Source organism: Camelus bactrianus, chromosome 21 (genome assembly GCF_048773025.1).
Source record: "Camelus bactrianus isolate YW-2024 breed Bactrian camel chromosome 21, ASM4877302v1, whole genome shotgun sequence".
Classification (NCBI taxonomy): Eukaryota; Metazoa; Chordata; class Mammalia; order Artiodactyla; family Camelidae; genus Camelus; species Camelus bactrianus.
The window spans coordinates 30,713,664-30,734,997 of NC_133559.1; the positions used below are offsets into that span (position 1 = coordinate 30,713,664).

The 21,334-nt window shown below is 40.6% G+C and overlaps 1 long non-coding RNA gene across 1 annotated transcript in view; it reads right to left on the reverse strand.

Annotated features, from left to right (window-relative positions):
* LOC141574402 (uncharacterized) overlaps nucleotides 1–21,334 on the reverse strand; it is a 98,529-nt gene that overhangs the window by 66,888 nt on the left and 10,307 nt on the right. Inside the window, exon 2 of the long non-coding RNA XR_012501482.1 lies at nucleotides 14,451–14,501. This is a non-coding gene — a long non-coding RNA (uncharacterized LOC141574402). The remainder of the gene's footprint in view (nucleotides 1–14,450; nucleotides 14,502–21,334) is intronic.

Genomic DNA, 21,334 nt, shown 5'->3' on the forward strand with positions numbered 1-21,334 from the left:
AGAGACTACTAGTCTTTCATTTTAATTCTAATTATTTGCAACTTTTCTTATTGCAACAGGAATACATGAACGTAATATAAAATCTTAGGATATATATATGCAAAAAGGAGAAAATTGGTGTCATCTCTGATCTCAGCCCACAGAGGTAACCAATGTTAGAATTCTGATGTATGTCACTCATTCCTTTACTCCTTTGTTACTCAGTTCTTTATTTAGCACCAATTAAGGGCCAGGACTACATATATCCTTTCTGTTCTTTATCTATAGATAAATATGCATATATTTAAAACATGGAAATATTTTCTACATAGGACTTTAAGCTGATATATACTAATATATTAAGAACATTTTATATCACCTGCTGTGTACCATATTAATAGCTATATAATATTCCATTAAATGTATTGATGGACCATTATTTAAACAAACTATGATTGCTAAGCATATGCCTTTTATGTAATTAAAAGTACTGTGCTAAATGGAAGCTGTACACACATCTATGACGGTTTCATGATCGTAAGTTCTTATAGGTAAGCTTACTATATCAAAGAACACGTTTTTTAAAGGATTTTCCAAACTTATTACCAAATTATCCAATACTTATATTTTATATTCCCACCAACAGTATGTGATTTCTGTTCCAAAAGTTGATCCTTTTTTCAAATTTTATCAATTTGCTAGGTAAAAATGACACATCATTTTGACCTGCACTGTTTTCAATTATTAGGGAAATTGAGCTTTTTCTCATTTGGCTAGCTTGTTCCTTCAATCAACAATAAAAGGCACTTATTGAGTACCTATTATGTTACAGATCAGTTCTAGGCTCTGGGGAAGATTAGTGCTTTGCAAATCATGTGAAGAATAATGAAATACTAGGAGACATAACACAAAGCAAATAAGACTTAGAAGGGACAGTCATTTCAAGAGCTACAGTATGAAAAGGAAATTGGATCAGATGCATTTTTTTCTTCTTGTAATCTTTTTAAACTTTTTGTTTTGTACATATACTACATACAACAAAATACATACAAGTTAACATTTTAAAGAACTGTAATTTGAAAATAAATGAACCAAATGCCCACACACCTATCACCCTGCTTAAGAAACAAACACAGCTGACTACCCTGAAGCCCTCCTATGATGCCTCCACCTGCCCCTCCTTCCTTCCAAGAGGTTAGCTGCTGCATCTTATATAAGCCACTCCTTGATTTCCTTTATAAATTTTCCCAGATGTGAGGGTATCCCTGAATAACATACTGTTGAGTTTCGCCTGGCTTTGAATTGTGTGTAAGTTCTTCCGCAAATTAGTATTTTGTTTGTTTTGTTCTATTTGGCTTTTGCATACACTGTGTTTTTACCTGATCTGTGTTGACTACAGGTTCATCATTTCCACTGATCTAGTCTTCCATTGCATAATGCACCCCAATATGCATATCCATCATGCTGTCAGTGGACACAGAGATTTAGGGCATTTTCTCTTCAGAGCTGCCACAAGCAATACAGCTGTGAATAATCCTCCACGTGCCTCCCAATCAGTGCGAGAGATCCCCTAGGATATCGCTTAGATCTGCCCACATGAAATGATCATTTTTGAACGTTAAAAGTGGTTGAGTGATTAGCTTGTAGGATATACATGTGTTAGACCTAACTCCTAATAAATTGTTTCCTAAATTGGTTTCATCAACTCACTCAGGAACAGCAGTGTTTGAAAGCTCCTTTTGTTCCAAACAACACTTGCTATCGTGAGACACTTTAATTGGGGCCAGTGGAGGGTGTACAGTGACATCTCATTGCCGACTGTCCTGATAACTAGTGAGGCCAAGCACTTTTCACGTGTTCAATAGTTCCTCATTCCTCTTCTGTGTCTTCCTCTTCATAGTTTCTGTCTCTGTTTTAAGTGGGATATTCATCGTTTCCCTATTAATTTGTAAGCATTTGTATGTATCTTCAGAATACTAATCCTTTGCCAGGCATGTATTGAAATATCCCAGATTGTGACTTGCTTTTTCACTCTCTCACTGGTGCTTTTTGAAGGCCAGAGGGTCTTAATTGTACTGTGGTTTAATTTATCCACTTTTCCTTTATGGTTCCTGCCTTTTGTACTTGATTAAGAAATCCTGCTCTAGTCCCAAAGTCGTAAAGATATTCTTCTATGTTTTCTTCTAAGTATGTTAAAGTTTTGCCTTTCACATTTTGGATTTTAATCCACCTTGCCCTCTGGCTTCAGGATTGTCATTTGAATCTGGACTATGAGATAGCTTTTATGATTTTCCCATATACATAACAGACCCCAGCACCACTTGTCCAATAACCCATCATTTCCATGTGGACCTGCAATTGTGAGCTCTGCTATTTATGAGATTTCTGTTTTACAGGCATATTTCTGGGTTCTCTATTCTATTCCTCTGGTCTCATTGTGCTGATTGTGTCTTAACTGCTAAAGCTTTATAAAAAGACTTGTTATCTTATAGAGTTATATGTTCTGCCTGGATCTTCTTAAGACTGCCTTGGTTATTTTCATCAATTTACCCTTCTATTTAAATTTTAGAATCTGCTAGTCAAGTCCCACAAAAAATATCCTGTTGGAATTTTTATTCAATGGCTTTCAGTCTCTAATCAGAGATCGAGAATTGACAGAATTTGCGTCAATTGAGAATTTAATAATCAGTGGTAGAGAACTGACATGTTTGTGATAAGTCTTCCTACCATGAATATGGTTCTTTCTCCATTTACTTAGTTTCCTTTATTGTGGTTGAATACAACTGTATGTGTCTACATTAAAGGACCTGCAGGGCATTTGTTAAATGTGTGATGGGCATTCTCCCTTTGCCCTCGAATGTGCCCTTCACCATTCCCATCATGCCCTGTGCCCAGGAGATGAACTCTGTAGATGCTACATCAGGAAGTCCCTGCATCCTGACTCCCAAGAGGGATGGAAATAAGCAATGGCCAGAAGATCACAGGAAGAGAGTAAGACTAGGCGTTGTCCTCCTGCCCCCTCTCTTCAGGCAACTGGTCAGCAGGGCTGTGCTCTTCTACTGAAACACTCACCTCCCACTTTCAGTAGTTGCTTAAAGCTGCAGCTCCCCCCCCAGACTCTGTTAGCCACTTCCCACGTTCACCCACCGAAGATCTGAGGGTCTTCTGGTGTTACTTACCCTGGGGGTTTGACCACCTTTGTTGGCGTCCCTTCACCCGGCCTGCATCTTTCTAGTCATCAAACTCTACCTTGAGGATGCTACCTATTCCCTATGGAGACTGTGACTAGATACAACAGTGTGTGTGTGTGTGTGTGTGTGTGTGTGTGTGTGTGTGTGTGTGTGTGTCTGTGATTTCTCATTATTTGTAGATTCTTTTGCTTTTTCTATATGGAAAATCACATTGTCTGCAAATAGTCATATTTTGTTTTTCCACTTGTTTTACTGCACTTGCTTGCACTCCAGAGCAATGTTAATTAGCAGTGCTAAGAGTAGCCACTCCTGTTTCATTCCTAATGTTAAAGGCACTGCTTTCCATAAATTTTCCACTAAACCTAGCTTGCTAAGGTTTTATCATGAATGGTTGATGAATTTCATCAAATGTTTATCTGAATCTTCTGTGATCACAAGGTTTTCCTCCTTTAAATGCTGATTTACATAACACATTTTATAATATTAAATCAATCACTCCAGAAATAAATGCTATTTGGTCATTGCTGGCTCTAGTTAGCAAATACTTTATTTCAGATTCTTGCCTTTAGATTCATGGATCAGACTGGTCTGAGGCTTTCCTTCCCACAAAATGTCCTTGTCCATGTCTGGAATCAAGACTATATTAGCTTCATGGGTGAGAAGTGTTCTCTCTTTTCCCATTCTTTTGTATTTTTCACATTCTTTAAAATGGAGATTTGGGGGATTAGACCCAAGGAAGACCTGGTGCACACCAGGCACGCACTCTTACCACTTCTTCAAAAGAGCTTGTGTGAACTTCGAACTGTCTGTACCTTGAATATATACTAGAAACAAATTGTGAAAACATCTGGGACTGGTGTTTAGTGGAAAGATTTTTAACTACTGACTCAAATTCTTTACAATTATAGGATCTTCCAAGTGTTTATTACTTCTTAAATCAGTTTTAATAATTTAAACTTTTCTAGGAATTCTTCAACTTCACAGATGTTTTTAAATATTTGACATGAACTTGATCATAATACTCCTTTAAAACTTAATCTCTGCTCATCAGTATTTATGACCTTTATTCATCCTGATATTGTTTGTGATTTCTCTCTTTTTTGGATCTGTCAAAAGTTTGAGCAGATTTGCCTTTGATAATTTTGTGGGTTTGTTTTTTATTTTATTTATTCCTACTCATTTCTTTACTTTCCTTCTACTGTTTTTGGGTTTATTCAGTTATTTCTTCTTTTCTAGCTTCTAAAGATGGACACACAGCTAATTTCTTGCCAGTCTTTCTTCTTTCCCAATATAAGCATTTAAAGCTACAAATGTCACTCTAAGATCTACTTTAGCCATGTCTACCAAGTTTTCATAGTCTTCCTATGTTCATTATCATTCAACTTCAACTATTTTGTTTCCATAATGATATTTTCTTTGAACCACAGGCCTTTTTTTGTTGTTAACTTCCAAATAGATGCGGTTCCTTTTTAAGTTTATCTTTTTGCTGTTAATTTCAATTTTAGAGGGATTGCGGCTAGGGACTTTGAAATGTGTAAGCTTGATTTATGACCATTAAGTAATAAATTTTTTAACTGGTTCTTAAAAAACTGATTTCCAGTGGCTACGTGCTATTCATACACATACACATCTGAACACATACAGACGTGTGTACACATATGTGTATGTATTTGTCTCAGTGGGTGAATGTAATTGTGCTATTCAAATCATCAATGTCCTTGATGTTCTTACTGCATCTATCAATTGCTGAAGGTAAAACATTATCTTTACACTTTAAAACATTATCAAACATCTTCTTAAAGCAGTCAATTTTGGCTTCAGATATGATTAGGTGCCTACAAATTTAGAATCAGAGCTCCCTGTTTCACTGAAACTTTCACCAGTATGTTGAAACTCTCTAATAAATTATTTTTGCCCTTAAGGCTAGTTTGTCCTGATGTAGTCCCATCCACCTGACCACTGAGGACTCCAGCATACCGACCTAGTTAAGTAATAAAATGAACTCCAAGCCATTTATCAGGTAGACAGACTCTACAGCTTGATCACAATCTATCCACCATCTCTGAAGGGTGAAATGCCACTTCTCTTTCAGCTTTCCCCTTACCTCCACACTCTATAATTTGCTTTTATCTTTATCTCTCCATGACTTAAGTGCCTCTTAGATTAAGTCGTTCAGACACAGGCTAATCACTGGCCAGCTCAAGACCCAAAATAAACCTCTTGAAGCCACATGTAGTTCTGTGATCTTAGTTGAAACACTACCAAAAAGCCTTTTTCACTCAACATATTTTCAGGCCAGCGAAAGACAAATGTAAAAACTTCTCAAAAATGTCAACAGGACAGATGACGTGGGTTCTTTCCATTCTGTAATCTTGAAAATCACACCTACCTGACCTTGAGGGGAAAACCTGTCCCCATGGACTTATAAACCCCCTGCAGTCTCTTCCTCGGGGTATGAAATGTGATGCTGCCAGGCCTCCAGGAAGAATCCAAAAGAGAGAAATATAACTGATCTATGAACAGAAATGGACTTTCTGGCCACATGTGGCAAAACAGAAATTGGCCTTTTGGGGTTGAGGGTGAGGCTGACTCTTAGCTTGTGTCGCCCCCTCATAAGAGGGAGGAGGAGGAGAGGAAAAGGATGGAGAAGAAGAAGGACATTTGCTAAAGCAGAAAAATTTAAGTCAAATTCATCTCAACTCCTTTCAGAACATTTTTTTCAATGATGCCCTGTTTTCCCCACTATCCATCCCTCACCCAGATAAGCGTAGAATAGCGGTCCTCCTTCTCGTCAGAGGTTCTCAGTATGTGCTTTTTCCTCCACAAAGAGGCCTCCTGCCCCTCCCTCTAAATTCTGCACTCAGGGTGACATCTATTTCTTTAATTGTCTTCATGGCACATCACTTCTAGAATCGTCCTATTTATTCTTTTGAAAAATTTGATTATTTGTCCCATCAGCAAGGAGACACTCCATGTGATTGGGGACCTCTTTGAGTCCCAGAGCCTGGCTTTTGTAGTCACTAAATAAATTACTGTCCAAACAGCCAATGAATGGATGGATGAACCCATCCACCCCGCCCAGCTGACTGCCTGAATGGACAGACACCCAGTCATAATAGCTTTTGGTGAGTAAAGGAACCACAGTGCCACTGTGGTTTTGTATTTTTCTTTTTCATTCTCAAACAAAACTATGAAGTTATAACCTAGAAAAACAGAACCGAAAGAATCTATCCCATCTATCTGTTCCATTAAAGGAGCATCCTCTCCCTCCTTTGAAAAAATGGTGACTTTAAGGAGGAAACCTTAGCATTCTTGCTTAAGGAAAGCATTTGGATGGGTTGAAATTTGGGTGATGCTGACAGGGACTCCTCAGAAAAAAAAAATTACACACTCTGCCTATGGTTTAAAATCAAAGCAAACTTAGAATCAAACATTTTCTTATTCTGTACAATGTGTGTTTAAGAAGATACAGCCAAAGAAACGGAATTGACATGAAGACATTTCATTTCTCTTGCATCAACTTAGCTTGCTGTCTGCGAATTTCAGATAAAACAGTCTGGGCTTTCAGATCTTGTGGCTTATGGGGAAGGGGGAATGGAAGTAGAGTCAAAGGCTAATGGTGGAGAGAAAGAGAAAACAGACAATCAAGAGAGAAGGAAAGAGGAAGAAAGAGAAAGCTAGAAGTAGATGCAGAGACTCCGATGGAGTGACGGAGCGAGTATGCTAAGGAATGTGCTCCCAACCAGCCTGGGGAGGAAAGGGGAAGACAACCGATACCTTCGAGATTTGTCTGTCTCTCTTTTTAAGTCCTGGGAAGAACAGATAAGGAGGTAAGAGGGAAGCTGAAAGAGGAGAAGATGAAGGAAGTTGTAAAACATTTCAAATACATTAAGTGGAGGGAGGATTCCTGCGCTCTCACTGAGGTTTCTTTCATTGACTGACACCAGCTCCAGCCAAAAGCTCCAGCTTAACACTCTCTGCCCCGTGACAGCTCCCTGCATGTATCTCCCAGGCTCCATTGGCCTGAAAGCAGACAGACACACACCATATCCCACAGACCCCCACCCATGGCCTTCTGCCTGGTGAGCCTTCTACCTCAACAGTATCTGGAGGCAGACGAAAATAACATTTGCTTCAAGTAGAGAAAAGCAAAGGCTGCAAATTCACAAGAAGCTAGACAAACCCTTCAAGGTCCACCTGCCATTGTGGACATTCAATAGCACTTAACCTATTCCCCAAACAGAGTGTGCATCTCAGTCCTGCTGTCCTTGAAGTAGGCTGAGTTGTATACTCATCTTTGAAGTCCCAGCCTCTCCACCCTGCTGGGCATGAGGAAAAGGGGCAATGCCTGACTCACACTGTATCCTCCAGAGCCTAATGAAACAGGATCTGGCCCATTGAAGGACTTAGAATGGAACTGAAACAGGGGCCAAGCCAGAGGTCACACAGCTCATTAGTGGGAATACGTGGGTCCTCCGGGATCTCTCTCCAGTGCTCTTTCAACCTGACCCCACCCCGCTCCCTCACTCAGCTGACTTTCCTTCTCTCACAAGGCAGAAGTGTTCGCTGGTGTGTCATCAATGACCACCCACATTCAAATGACTTCCTATTTTCCTGCATCCCTAGCTGTTCATCTCTGGTCTCTCTCTCCCCAATTCATACCTTGCAATGTCTACAAACTATTAGTGAGCTTATAAAACATTTAAAAAAAATCATCTCCTGACTTAGACTCTGATGTTGCAAGGATAATACACATAGATCATCCTGAGTGATGGGACCTGACTCGAAGAATACATCGGGAGCTGAGGCCACTAGACAGCAGTCTCAGCAGCCAGATGGGCGTAAGAACTGCAGTGCTGTCAAGCCTGAGATGTATGTCAGGCTTCAGGGACAGCTGAGACAGTGCTGGCTTGGTGCTGTTCAGAACGTCCTGAACTCTAGACCTATGCCACTTGATTTTCCTGGTCCTGGAGAAGTCTGTTGAAATCAGTTTGTCTCCCTCCAGTAAGGAGCCAACTTGTCGGGCAGAATTTTGTAGATGACAGGTCTCCCTCATTAGATCCTCTGGTTCAGTCACTGAATCATGGACAACCCCTGGATACCTGGAGAGCAGCTGTGGCATTCTATATCCATCCATCCATCCATTTGTCCACCGATGATACATTCATCATCTACCTGTCCATCCATCCTTCCTTCCCTCCATCCATTTATCTGTTGGCTCTGCTTTCTTCTGTGTTGATGTCATTCTCAGGCAGATTCTACCCACGTGGCCAGAAAGCTGGCCACCAGCAATTCTGAAATTTTATCTATGAGACTACACCCTCTCAGCATCCAGATCAGTCTCTGAAAAAGGGTTCTGTCTGGCCTGACAGGTCACATGTCACCCTGCAGTGGGAGGTGTCACAGGTACTTAACTGACTCACCCAGATGGTACAGAATGCAAGAGTACTTGAGTCCTAAAAGGGAGGAATAATCTGGATCAGACAGAAGAGCCAGAGCTATTCGATGCACAGGTCTTCATTCTGACACAACGAAGTTTTCACTGTGATGTGCAGTTGGCATCATAATGTGTCTGTACACAAACTGTCTCAAACTATGACAGATATTTCAATGTGTGCAAACAAAATTTCCCTATTACACACACACACTCCAGCAAGTGTTAACTCAAAATTTTATTTGAAGGGGTGTCGGAAAAGCATTTTCACAGGGATATAGATCAAGCATGACTTTACTGGAACTCAGATCAGATCCTTCTGGTTTTTAACACCTACATATAAACTGTAAGGGAAACACTCCTTGGGCTGGCAGAAGGCATGGGCATTGGTTTCTGTGCTGTCTTGCCCAAGGGCCATTTTTTCAACACTACCCTCTTTCTTCTGCTTAGAATGCAGAAGCAGGATTTCCATGGAATGAATGGAACCCAAATGAATTTCCCAAAGGGGGAAAAATAAAAAAGCCTCTGGATTTTGACCTAGTGTGGAGAGTAGAGGTCAGGAGAAAAAAAGGAGGGTCATTCAAACAGGGATACCCAAGAGGCCAACAAATGTGTCTCATTTTTTGAGCATTACACATTGTAAGGAGGGGGAGGTTTGTCAGACATTGATTTATGCACCAGACCACCTAATGTAACAACTTGTGACTTTGTTAGAACGAAACCCAACGAGCCCGCTTCCAATCACGCAGGGACTAACTGTCCTGGTGTGAACTGCCCCAATCCTTTTCCCTGTTGACCACTTTGTACAATTACATCATCCTGAGGGGAGCACAGAAGAGGAAAGAATGTAAGGTTTTAAAATATCGGTTTGGGTAGTAAGGAAGAAAATCCACCAGCTAGAGCGGGAGTTACAGGCAGAGGATTTACAGCTATCCACAGTGCCCTGATCCCTTCCTTGCACCAGAGGGGAGACTTCCTCACCCTTATTAGGAAGGAAAAAGGCCTTGGAGTGGGGGGGGGGACCAGAGATTGTGATATTTAAAGGAAGGAAATCCTTCCATAAAAGAGGGCCAAGAAGGACTCCATTTACCCTGATGACTGGGAATTCCTGAGGCCCTTTACATTGCCTAAGTTGGGATAAAGAATCTTCTTCATGAAAAATGCACTGGCTAATGATATGTTACCTTCCTAAAACAATGTTTAATTACTTAACTAAGAATTAATATATTCTTTTAAATGTTCCTACAGTCAGAATTACAGGCATACCTCACTTTATTGCACTTTGCTTTACTGCGTTTCACAGATACTGTGATTTTTACTAATTGAAGGTTTGGGGCAACTTTGTATCAAGCAAGTCTATTGGCCTCATGTTTCCAACAGCACTTACTCACTTCCTGCCTCTGTTGCACATTTTTCAAATTTTTTCACTGTTATTACATGTGTCTGGTGATCTGTGATCAGTGATCTTTGATGTAACTACTAGGACTCACTGAGAGCTCAGATGATGGTTAGCATTTTTTTTTTTTTTTTGCAATAAAGCATTTTGTAATTAAGGTATATACATTGCTTTTTTAGACATAACGCTATGGCACACTTAACAGACTACAGTTTAGTGTAAACATAACTTTTACAGCACTGGGAAACCAAAAATCCGTGTGACTCACTTTATTGTGATATTTGCCTTATTGCAGTGGTCTGGAACCAAATCCACAACATCTCTGAGGTCTGCTTGAACACAGGATTAAACTGTATGCATTGTTCTGTCTGTAGTTTTCCACACAGAAATATACCTTATAAATCTGCCCTTGTGAGCACTGTAAGTCTGCTCTTCTTCTACTAGTCTTCTACCTTATTCTCTTTACTGCTGCACACTATTATGTAATAGTGGCTGTATCAGAAAGGAGCATAGTTTATTTCCCTAACCATGTTACCTTCTATGTTTAAATGGCTTCTAATTTTTTGCCATTACAAATAATACTGCATTGATTGATGCTTCTCTGTACACATGAGGGAAGAATCCCCTTGGAAAGAAACGTAGAAGTGGAAGTGATGGTTCAAAGTATATCGACATTTTCACTGTTGATATATACTTCCAAATTGACCTCCAAAAGACTACTGCATTTTATGCTCCTTCAACATTGAAAACAATACAATTTTTTTTTTAATTTCCAATCTAATGGGTAAAACATGATCTATCATCATTACTTTGATCTTTGTACTTTATTTACTGCTTAAGCACCTTTTCACATGTAAATTGTTCACTTTATTTAGACTGTTTATATTTTTGCCTGTCTTTCTACTTTTTTCTTTCTCTTATTTATTTGTATGAGCTCTTTATATATTGTGAATTTTAATCTTTACCTACTAGTTAGCTTGCAAATATTTTACCCTAGACTGTTGCTCACATTTTATATATTTCACTGTATTAAAGCTTAAAATGTTTAATGTAGCTTAAAAAAAAACTTTATCCTATATGGTTTCTGGGTTTTATATCTTCCTTAAAAGAGGTATTACCCACCTAAAAATTACAAAAAAAAACCAGTTTTGCTATTCTTCTAATACTTCACAGATTTTTCTCTAGATTTTAGTTCTTGAATCCATATGAAGCATGTATTTATATTTACAGTGAGACTGAAATTTTCTTTTCTTCTCATTATCCTGACATTATTTATCAAGTAGGTCCTCAGTTACCCATAATTTGAAGTGTTTTCTTTGTTGTAAATACTAAATTCCTATGTAAACATACATGGATGTATTTATAGACTCTTTGTTCCACGGATTCATTTCTCTATTCTTGTGTTAAGAACACACTGTTCTAATTACTGTCATTTTAAAGTATGTTTTGACATAAAACAGGATAAATCTCCTATCACTGTTAACTCTTTTTCAATGAAGTTTTTTTGATCTGTGCATTTCCTAGTCTACATAAACTTGCAGATCAGCTTGTGAAGTTAATTAAATATCCCCCTTGCAATTTTTCTTAGGATTGCATTGAATTAATGGATTATATGGCAAGGAACTGACACCTTCACAATTTTGAGTCTACTGCAAACCTGGTATGTGTCTGCTTATTCAGGTCTTCATTTGTCCTTCAATAAAGTGTTATGAATTTCTTCAAATTAGGTTTATTTCTAGATTTCTTTTACTACCGTAATTAAAATATTTTCATGACATTCTCTAATTATTTATTGATAGCACATTGGACTACTAATTTTTCATTTATTCATTCAGCAAGTACTTGTTAAATGCTCACTGTGTGGGGCACATGCAATCCTGTCTACTGTAGGTGTACAAATCATGGATTTTTGTACTGTTGAAAGATAAACTGAGGCATATTAAAATTGTCAAGAGTTTATTTAAACAAAAATCAATTCTAATCGGGCTGCCAACCCAGCAAGGGTTAGAAACGCTCCACCAATCAGAGGGAGTGGGGCCCTTTTACTCAGAAGATGCGGAAGCAAGCCAAGCAATTTATTTGTTTGGCTACAGTAGCGGAAACGTTCGCCTCATTTGGAAAGCCTATTGGCTGTTTGTGATTGGCTATTCTCGGGCTTCCCATTCTTAATTCTGGCATGAAAGGCTTAGGTCTCACTTTGCTCACTTAGGCTCCTGGCACAGGAGCCACCTCAGTCTCATGGCTCCTTGTTTAATTAAGGTAGCAGTACTGTTCATCTCCACATGAAAAGCTCCAGGAAGAAATATTAATGAATAAGTTTAATAACCAAGACAAATGGATACATAGGTCAGAAAGTTTAAAAGAAAAGGAAAATGTTTAGAAAACCTTCTTGAATATATCTTCAACCACATTTCTAGTGTCTTCTACACAAAGTCACATGGGGGAAATTTTTTCACTACTGAAATCCTGTGTTTTCCCTGTGGTCATATGATTTTTCCTCACAAAGAATCAAAAATAAGCAACTGCCATGTTTCTTCCCCCAACCCACTTTTTCTCTGCATTTGTTGCCAGAAAGTTTAGTGTTAACTTGCTCGGTCAACCACAGCGACTTCAATATTCTGATTCTTCTCTCCCCACCTACTGAGGCAGAGTTTGCTTTCTTTATGTTTTTAACTTGTATTGGCTATAAGCTGCTTGATATCCTAAGAAGCAAGGCACAGAAAGAAGAGGAGAAAATATTTCTAAGTCATCGAGGACACCAGTTGGTATAAAACAGATTTGAAGGCGACCTTTCTTTTGAAATGCTGAGACCTCCAAGGACAAGGTCACTCAGCTCTGCCTCTTTCCCCAAGGTTACTTCTGCCTTTTCAGCCAGTAGCTAAATTGTCATCAAGGCACAAATGAGAGACAGGTCCTGAGTCCTTCCATCATGTAGGCAGTTTTTTCTGGAGTTTTTTTGTTTGTTTGTTTGTTATTCTTGAGTGTTTGAAAGGAAGAAAAAAGTGAGGAGGAACCTTCTGTCAAAGACCCAAAACAGTTTTAAAGTTGCGTGCTCAAGGCAAACAGCTTCTCTGTTCTGCTTATATGTTTTGGCCCCACAATTTTGAGTGACTCAGATGTCAAAAGACAATTCCATTCTGGAGGAGGGGCCCCCACGGGTTGTTGCTCTAATTTAGCAGATCTTCAAACTGTGAGGCTCAGATGACACAAAATGCCAAAAGAAGCTGGGATTTTAACCTAAACTACAGGTTTACATTTTTTTCCATTTCTCTGCCTTTCCTTCCCTGTCTCCACCCCCACCATCCACTCCCACCATCCACACCCCACACCCTCCAACTAAGCTTTTCTATTGCAAATGACCAGGGACGGGATTTGAATAAAAGCCAAAGCTGTTTCCTCTGCTCCTGGACCTGCAGACGACTGCACCCTAGTTTAGATACGCTGAACACTTATTACCAATTGTGAAATAAATAAGCTTATCTGATGCATGTAATTTGAGTAAAAGAAAATTGCAAAGTAATGGGTAAAAATAAAGAGGCTCATTGTGCCTCTGTGAAGGAAATTACCAGAAGAACAACTGACCTTTAGATTTTTATATGATTAAGCTTGAACAAGAGAACAATAACATAGGACTTACACCCTTCTTCCCCCATCCCTATGCCTCCATCCCCCTACCCCTCCCCAGCCAAAAGTGATCAGGACAACTTTTGCAACAGATTTTTGACCCTTGAATAATTTAGAACCTAGAGTCTACCAGAAACAGAGACAGAAATGATTCTTTGACTAGAAAAATTTCTAGAAGAGTCAATTGGCAAAATTTCAACCCAAGTAGCTGAAAGAGAACTCTTCCATCGGATTTATTGAACATCATTCATTGTTACTTAAAACAGACTCTTGCTTTTGGTTCTGAAGCTAGGTGAGAGTGCTTTTTCCTTTTTCACAACTGATGACATTAGAAATGGCATGAGAAGGGAGAATATCCTCCTTGTCATTTTCATAATCCATATTTAAACTCCCACCTTAATAAAGTCCTTTTTACCCCCCTCAGCATCTTTATTCTTTAATAGCATTTCAGCTGACTACAAAACTAATGTATGTAGACACTGTAGATATTTTGGGAAACACTGAAAATCATAGGGAAGAACAATTTAAATCATGCATTTTTCCAGCACCCATCAATAACCACTATTAATATTTTAATGATGAGTCTTCTAGCCTGTACTGCTCAATGTACATAGTCATATTCTTCACAAAAATGAGAACATGCCACTTTTGCTTTGTCATAAACAGTTAAAAATCCTCACCATCTTGGTTGCAATGAGATCTCATCCCATGATGTACCATAATTTTTTCAACCTACCTCCTCTTATTTGGGTTTTTCTTGGTGGCTCTTTAAAGCATGGAGTTCACCGCTAAAGATGTGAATGACATAAAATGTATCTTAACTCACCCCAAGTGACATTTCCATCTCTGAGACCAAGAATCCTCCTGGGGCACACACCTGATGGGAAAAATGGACAGGAAAACATTTTACACACTGTCTGGGGAGCTGGGTAAACTAGACAGTAGTGTCATTACTAAAATGTCAACAGCTCATTGGCTAAATATACTGGGAAAAAACCCACCAAAGAGGAAAAAAATTATATATTCTCTATGAAAGTACTCTCTCCTTTTCTCTAAAAAAAAAACACAAAAAGTGCAAGGAAAGATCATTTGAACCTTTACATCCCTTTTTGATGCAATGAACTCCAACATCTGCATGTCCCCCTCGAAGGTCACCTCCACCATAAAACTCCTACCCCAGCCATCTCTCCATCCTGTTCTGCCTTCATTGGATCTGCTTCTGTTCATGGCAGCCATCAGTTTCTGTAGCATTAAGGTGACTTTAAACAACCCCACTTTACCTCTCGCCCATTTCCTTTCCACAAGGGTCTCTGTCTGATTCAACTTGGTAGCTCCATGCAGTAGGCACTCAATAAATACTTGTCAAATGATTCTTTCAAGGCACCTCAGTGAGGGTCCTGGGTGCTTCTTCTGCATTTAGGTCTCTCACAGGCTGGAGGCCACAGTTTAACAAAGCCAGGGCAAGGTCAGGGGAGCCAGAGAAGGCAGCTTTCAAGTTGAGTAATGAAAAGCGATGTTAATTACCGACATGGGCCATTTAGAAGGAAGAAAAATGCTATCTCTTATTAATTTTGCTGAAATGGACACATTCTTGTCAGGGGCTAATGATTAACAAAGCCGCCCTTTTCTGAAGACAGAGCAGGAAAATCTCAGAAAAGAACCTGGGGGCCACAGTGCAGAAATGAACTTCCTGCCCCCACACGTCTGTGTCGACCTGAGTGAGATAACATGCCTTACTTTTGTTTGGGCTTTTTGTTCCTGTATAAAATTAGACAGAAAGCCATCAATGAGAGGTTAAAAAGTTCATTTGTACCAAGATGTTCAGTACGGGCTTGCTTATAGGGACCCTCAGTCACAAACAGTCTCCTGCTAAGGACCCAGGAATAGAGTTTACATTTTAGTGGTGGAAGAGGGGGTCAGAAAAGAAATCAGCTTGTGGAAAGGGAATTCCTCCTCCTGTTAGTGGGAAATACTAATTTAATCAAGAAAGGGTTTGTGGACCTAGCACTGTCCCAGGGATTTCAGCATCCCAGGTAATCCTGGGTGGACACATTCATAAGTGCTTCTCAAATGTTCCCCTTGCTTTCAATCTGCATGCTGGCTCTGGCAGTTGTGAACTTCAAGTGGACCTATTTAAGCTGATCAGAGGAAACAGGCTGACAGTGAGCTGATCAGAAACCTCTTAGAGGACCTACTTTAAAGAGGGAAAGGAGTTCTGAATTTTTTTTATCAGCTTTGTAGAGAGAGAGTGGGTAATGAAGAGAGGTCGGGGTGGGGGTCAGGGGAGGAAAGCAACCATTTTCAAACATGAAGGAAAACCACCTCCTCACCAGACCTTTGCCAACCTTCCTGTTCTTGTCAAGCTCTGCTTTGAGGGAGTGTTTGAAGATAACAGGAAAGGAAATAATGAAATGATACGGCCAGGCTGAGAGAGACTTACAGAGACAAGTGAAAGCTGTTTCCTTGACCTGGGCTTATCTCCAGCCTGCCAAAAAAGCACCATCTATCAGAGACCCATATGTAGGCTAGAGACCTTGGAGTGAAATCCTTCTTTTAACAATAAAACAATGATATCTGAATTTGTTTAGAAAACAGCATTACAGCTGTAATTGGCAGCCTTTTCCACAACACACAGAAAGTGTGCTTTGGTCTCCAGGAATGGAGAGGTGGGGAGGGTGAGTCCTTTCAAAAAGCTGAATGTTTATGAGGAGTGAGGACTTCCATTTGAGAAACGTTATAAACATATTAATGTTCAGGGGAAACATTTCAAAACCTCAGGGGCGTGGAAGGGGGCAGAACAGGGGTTGCTGACAATGAGGTACGTGCAGAAAAAGATTCCACTACAAATTCTAAATAAATAAGTTGCCACTTTGCCATCCACAGAGCCTTTATCAGCAACAAAAAGTCCAGGTTAAGGATTTGCTTTCCAAACTGATAGCCTACAGTTGACCCAAAATCAAGCAGACAAGTGGGGGCTGGGGGAGACTGGGGCCCAATGGCAGAATCCTGAAAATCTGACCCTCTTTGAAATGCTCACAGAGCCTCTGGGCTGCGGCCTGTAAGGACAGAACAGCAGTTTAGATTCCAGACCTTAAACTGAAAATGAAGTTTACAAATTAGCTCTGAATAAATGTTATCCTTCCCATGAAGAGCTGCAGCCCCAAGTGAAGCCAAATTCAAAAAAGACACAATTCAGCTCCTCTGTACACAGAACCAAATGAAGCTGCCCTAAAACTGGCATATTTCTCTCACTCTATCAAAATAGCATGGTGATGTCATGCTTTTCATCGTCCCCCAAAACCAAACACCTATTCTTCCTGAAAACAGCTTGATATCTTCTAAGGGGAAAAAAGGAGAACTGAAAATATAAAGAAAAAAAATTTAAGTTTAAACCAGCAAATAGTAAAAGTCAATCTTTTCTTTCCTGTTTACTCATCTCCCTGACTGTGTGTGCACGTGTGTTACAAAATCCCTCTGAAAATTGTACAAGAAGGAAAAACCGTCTCCAAAATAATTTATGTAGTCTTATTCTGAAGCTTTCTCATTTTTGTAAATTTCCCCTTTATTCTTCTCCAGTGAATGTACTGGAGTCGGGATTAACCAGGTTCTTGTCTTGGAGCCCTTTGAAAAATGCAAGTGCATTTGGCGGGAAGAGGAACAAAGAAACCCACTGAGTATCAGGGACCTGGGCCAATGGCTGTCCGTACTGTTTGGGTCCATGGTGTCAGGACACCTGTAAGGCACTGGACTTGCTGGGGACCTGTTAACTCATTTAAGTAAGGCCCAGTCATCTGCTTCATTCAAGAGGAACTCAGGTGACCCGGGGATGCAGTCAGCATTGGGGACGCTGATCAGATGGTGTGAAGACCAGTTCCACAGAGCAAGCTCGCATGTCCCTCCCCCCACACCTAGAAGCTGCACCTCGTCCCAGCTCTGAGACACAGCAGAGGCCAGATATTCTGACAGGTTCACTGTTTCAGACCCCACCCCCACTTAAAATAGCTTAGCATCCTCTCCCACTTCCTTTGTTTCTCATAAATTGCTATAGATTGTCTTTGATCTCAGAGGAGAGATCCCTATAAAAAGGAAGCAAATAACTGAGATGGAGAAAAACTTTACCCAAGAATCCAGTCCGATGGGTTAGAAGGACCCCTGCCAGAGATGAAAGATTTAGGTCAATGACCCTTGACTAGAGACAAGCAGAGGGAAAGGAAGGGGGAATCACTTTGAAATGACACCCGCAGCCCAACTTACCCTCTGGTTACAAAGACTGTTACTTGCCTGATGGTCAAGTTAGAGAAAACCCAAGTCAAAAAAGGTGATTTCTAATAATAAAAGATCTTAACTTTGTCAAGTCCTTCTACTTCTCCATTTTTATAACTAATTCCATAAACAACTATACACTCACACAAGATCTGTTAACTATGCAAATTTGAAGGCTACTTCCATTTCCCAGCTTAAGAGAAACATAGGAAAATTTTCATGGGATTATGAAAATGACTTCTAAATACCAGTATGTTTTTGTTTTTTAATTTTCACTTTATCAAGTCAAATATCCGCCTGACATTTAAAAAGCTTTAAGTCTCTGGGCTACAATGGACCACGAGAGAGAGGCACATTTTCCAGTTTCTGTCTCTGGTCTGACCAACACCATCAGAGCCAATGTTAAAGACACTGCCGCTGAGGGAGTTTCACGGCCTCCCCTCGCACACCACGTCTGTCTTCCTACGCTCACTGTTAGTGGACATGCAGACTGGATACTTAATCACATATTTAGACTTCTGTGAAATTAGCTTCTGTTTTTTCTCCTTCAAGTGAAGCAGCTCTACTTCTTCAAAGCCCTCCCAGACATCTCGGGCTCCAGCCTCTTATCCCCACCCTGGTTCCCTCCAACACCCTCCAGGTTCTGCCAGGCTCCTCCAGAAGGGCTCTGAAGGGACCAGGTTTGGAGGAACAAGGGCAAACGGTGTCATGCAGACTACAAATGCCTTGACAAATCCAAGGTGGACAAATCCAAGGAAGGAAGGTTCCCTTGCTGCAAGCCCACCAGGGACACCTCAATGGAGGGGGCAGGTCCCGATCTGGGCTTCAAAGGGGAGGTCAGGATGGGGCAGAGGAGACACTGGCTTTGCATGAGACGTGTTCCAGCTTTGCCACACAACAACCCTAGCACAGAACTAATGTAGGGTGGAGCGGGAGTGTCACAGGGAGGAGTGAAACAATTAGAAGAATTTTCACTGGAGAGATGGGTCTGTCCTAGAGATAAAGCTGGAAGGAAAAGATGACCAAAAACCCAGTGAAGCCTGAATGCTAAGCTGAGGGCCCTGAAAATTGTCAGAAAGGCAATTGAGAGGCCACTCTTGGATTTTAAAGCGGAGAGTGACACTGAAGACGTGTGAGCTAACAGCCATGTGTCTGAAGACGCTGATGGTGCACAGGGGTCAGTGAACACAGCAACCTGGGTTTGAGGCGAAGGGGCCTGCCACTGAGGTTTATTGATAAGCATGTTGCCCAAGACTGAGTTGAAAGTCTCACTGTCAAGCCAGTTGAAGTCTGTCCACTGCCTTTAACCTAGCAGGCCAACCTAGGTCTCCAGGAAGAGAGGAAGTTCACCTGACTGGGTCTTGTTTGTAAAGCCAGGTGAGTTGCAATCCGCAGTATTCTATCTCGACTCTTAGAATATGTATGCATGAGGATCTGATGATCATTTCCCTCCTCTCGCTGCCAGGACCCGACAGAACTCCCTAAAAATATCAGAATAATGGAATGCTAGGACTCAACACGTTAGGAAGTGGGTATTTCCTGTTACACACCAGCATGTCATTTTGCCCTGAGCGTCACCACATGCCCAGAACTGTGCTGGATTACAGTGGAAGCACTGCCCTACCAAAAACACCAGCTTAAAAACAAAAACCTCAACTACTTTATTTCACAGATGGACAAATTGGATGTAGAGACATTACATGACACGTCCACCATTGTACAGATATGATGGAGCCAGGTAAAATATGCAGGCAGATGGACATATACAAGGAGATTTCATTTTTATACATATAAAAGGGAAAGGTTGTATATTTATAACTTCCCTATATATTTGTGTGCATATGTAAATATGTGTATATATGCAAGTGCATATAAATATATATGTGCATATATGCAAAAGGCTCTCTGGCAGCTGAGACTATCAAAGAGTTAATAAGTATGCAACCTAATTTGGCATCCAGACAATGCAGATAAGGAAGCTTCCCTTTGATTCAGTTACTTACAGAAAAAAAAATTAATGATCTTTATCACTGGGCTCCCTGAGCAGACACAGCCTGGGAGCTGAAAGGAGCAGACTTTTAAGGAGCACTCTCATTTATTAACACACCATGCTGTCCCCCAAGTACAAGGAGCTACATACAAAGCATTCCACTCTCAAAATACACTTCCCCATCCCAGGATGTTTTCACTTAAAACAGGCAAGAATTGGTTGCATTCAGCACCAAGGGACAGCCTTGCTGAGCTGGGCCTTGTGGTTTTTTTCCAAGGTATAGCCTCCAAGCCTCTCCACTCACAGGATTCCTGTGGATTTGGCTTTATCTGGGGGCAAGGGACCAGGCCCTGACAATCTAACTCCCTTCCCCAGAAAAATGAGAAGATTTGAAAAGCCATTTAGAAATAACTCGATCAACCAATTTTCCTCACCAGTGGGCCTTAGTGAAATTGCCTTAATTTCCCCCCGGGTCGGGGGGTGGTGTGTGGCTTATGGGGCTTCGGTGGCATCTGCATGGCAGGATGCTCTCACAGAGGGCCTGCAGCTGACAGCTCAGGCACTGGCCCTGGAGGTCTTAGCGAAATGGTTAGTTATGTTTTAGCCACGAGTCAGACCGAACCTAGAGGTGAGAAGACAATCAACAAAGCCACAAAGCTGAGACTCCTGAAATGGGAAACAGCTGTCTCCAAAGGAAACTTTGGCTTCCCCTCTGTACCACAGGCGGCTGAGGATTAGGACAAGCGAGACAGAGACCCACAGAGATGGAAAGACAGACTAAGTGCTGATCAGGCTACCTGGGAGGAGTGCAAAGGTGGACTGAGAAAGAGTAAAGGAAGAAACAAAGAAGGAAGAAGGCAATTCTGGAGGAAAAAATGCTATCAAGTTTAGTTACAAAGGAACCTCTCTTGCCGTGCAAAAGAACGATCTGGAATTTGGTGACAGTGATCTCTTAAAGATAATAATTCTAGCCATACTCTAAAGAAATTCAGTCAGGTATGAAAAAGGGTCTTTGGCAGAACGAGGCCAGCTGGAGGAGCGTTCAGCTGAGATGCATGTGGTTTGGATGATTTGCAGCTGAAGTGAAAACTTAGGCTTTCAGGGTGTACTTACGAGAGGTGTTGTTTTGTTTGTTTTTTTTTAACCATCCCAAAATGAAGCTTAAAAGAGTAGAAAAGCAATCAAAAAAAAAAAAAAAAAGAGAGAGAGAGAGAGAGAGAGGAGGGTTTAGGGAGTAAATTGGGAGAAAGAATACGATGGAAAACAGAAGTGAGATACAAAATTTTCCCCAGGGAAGCCCTGGTTTTCACTTTTAGTATTTAATAAATCTTTCTATATCAAAAGAGCTCTGAGTACAAAAAGTTTACAGAACCAGAAAGAGCTCAAGAGATGGAGAAAGTCATCTCCAGCGTAGTCCTAGTCTTTGAAGACAGGTTACTTCATGGGCACACAGGATA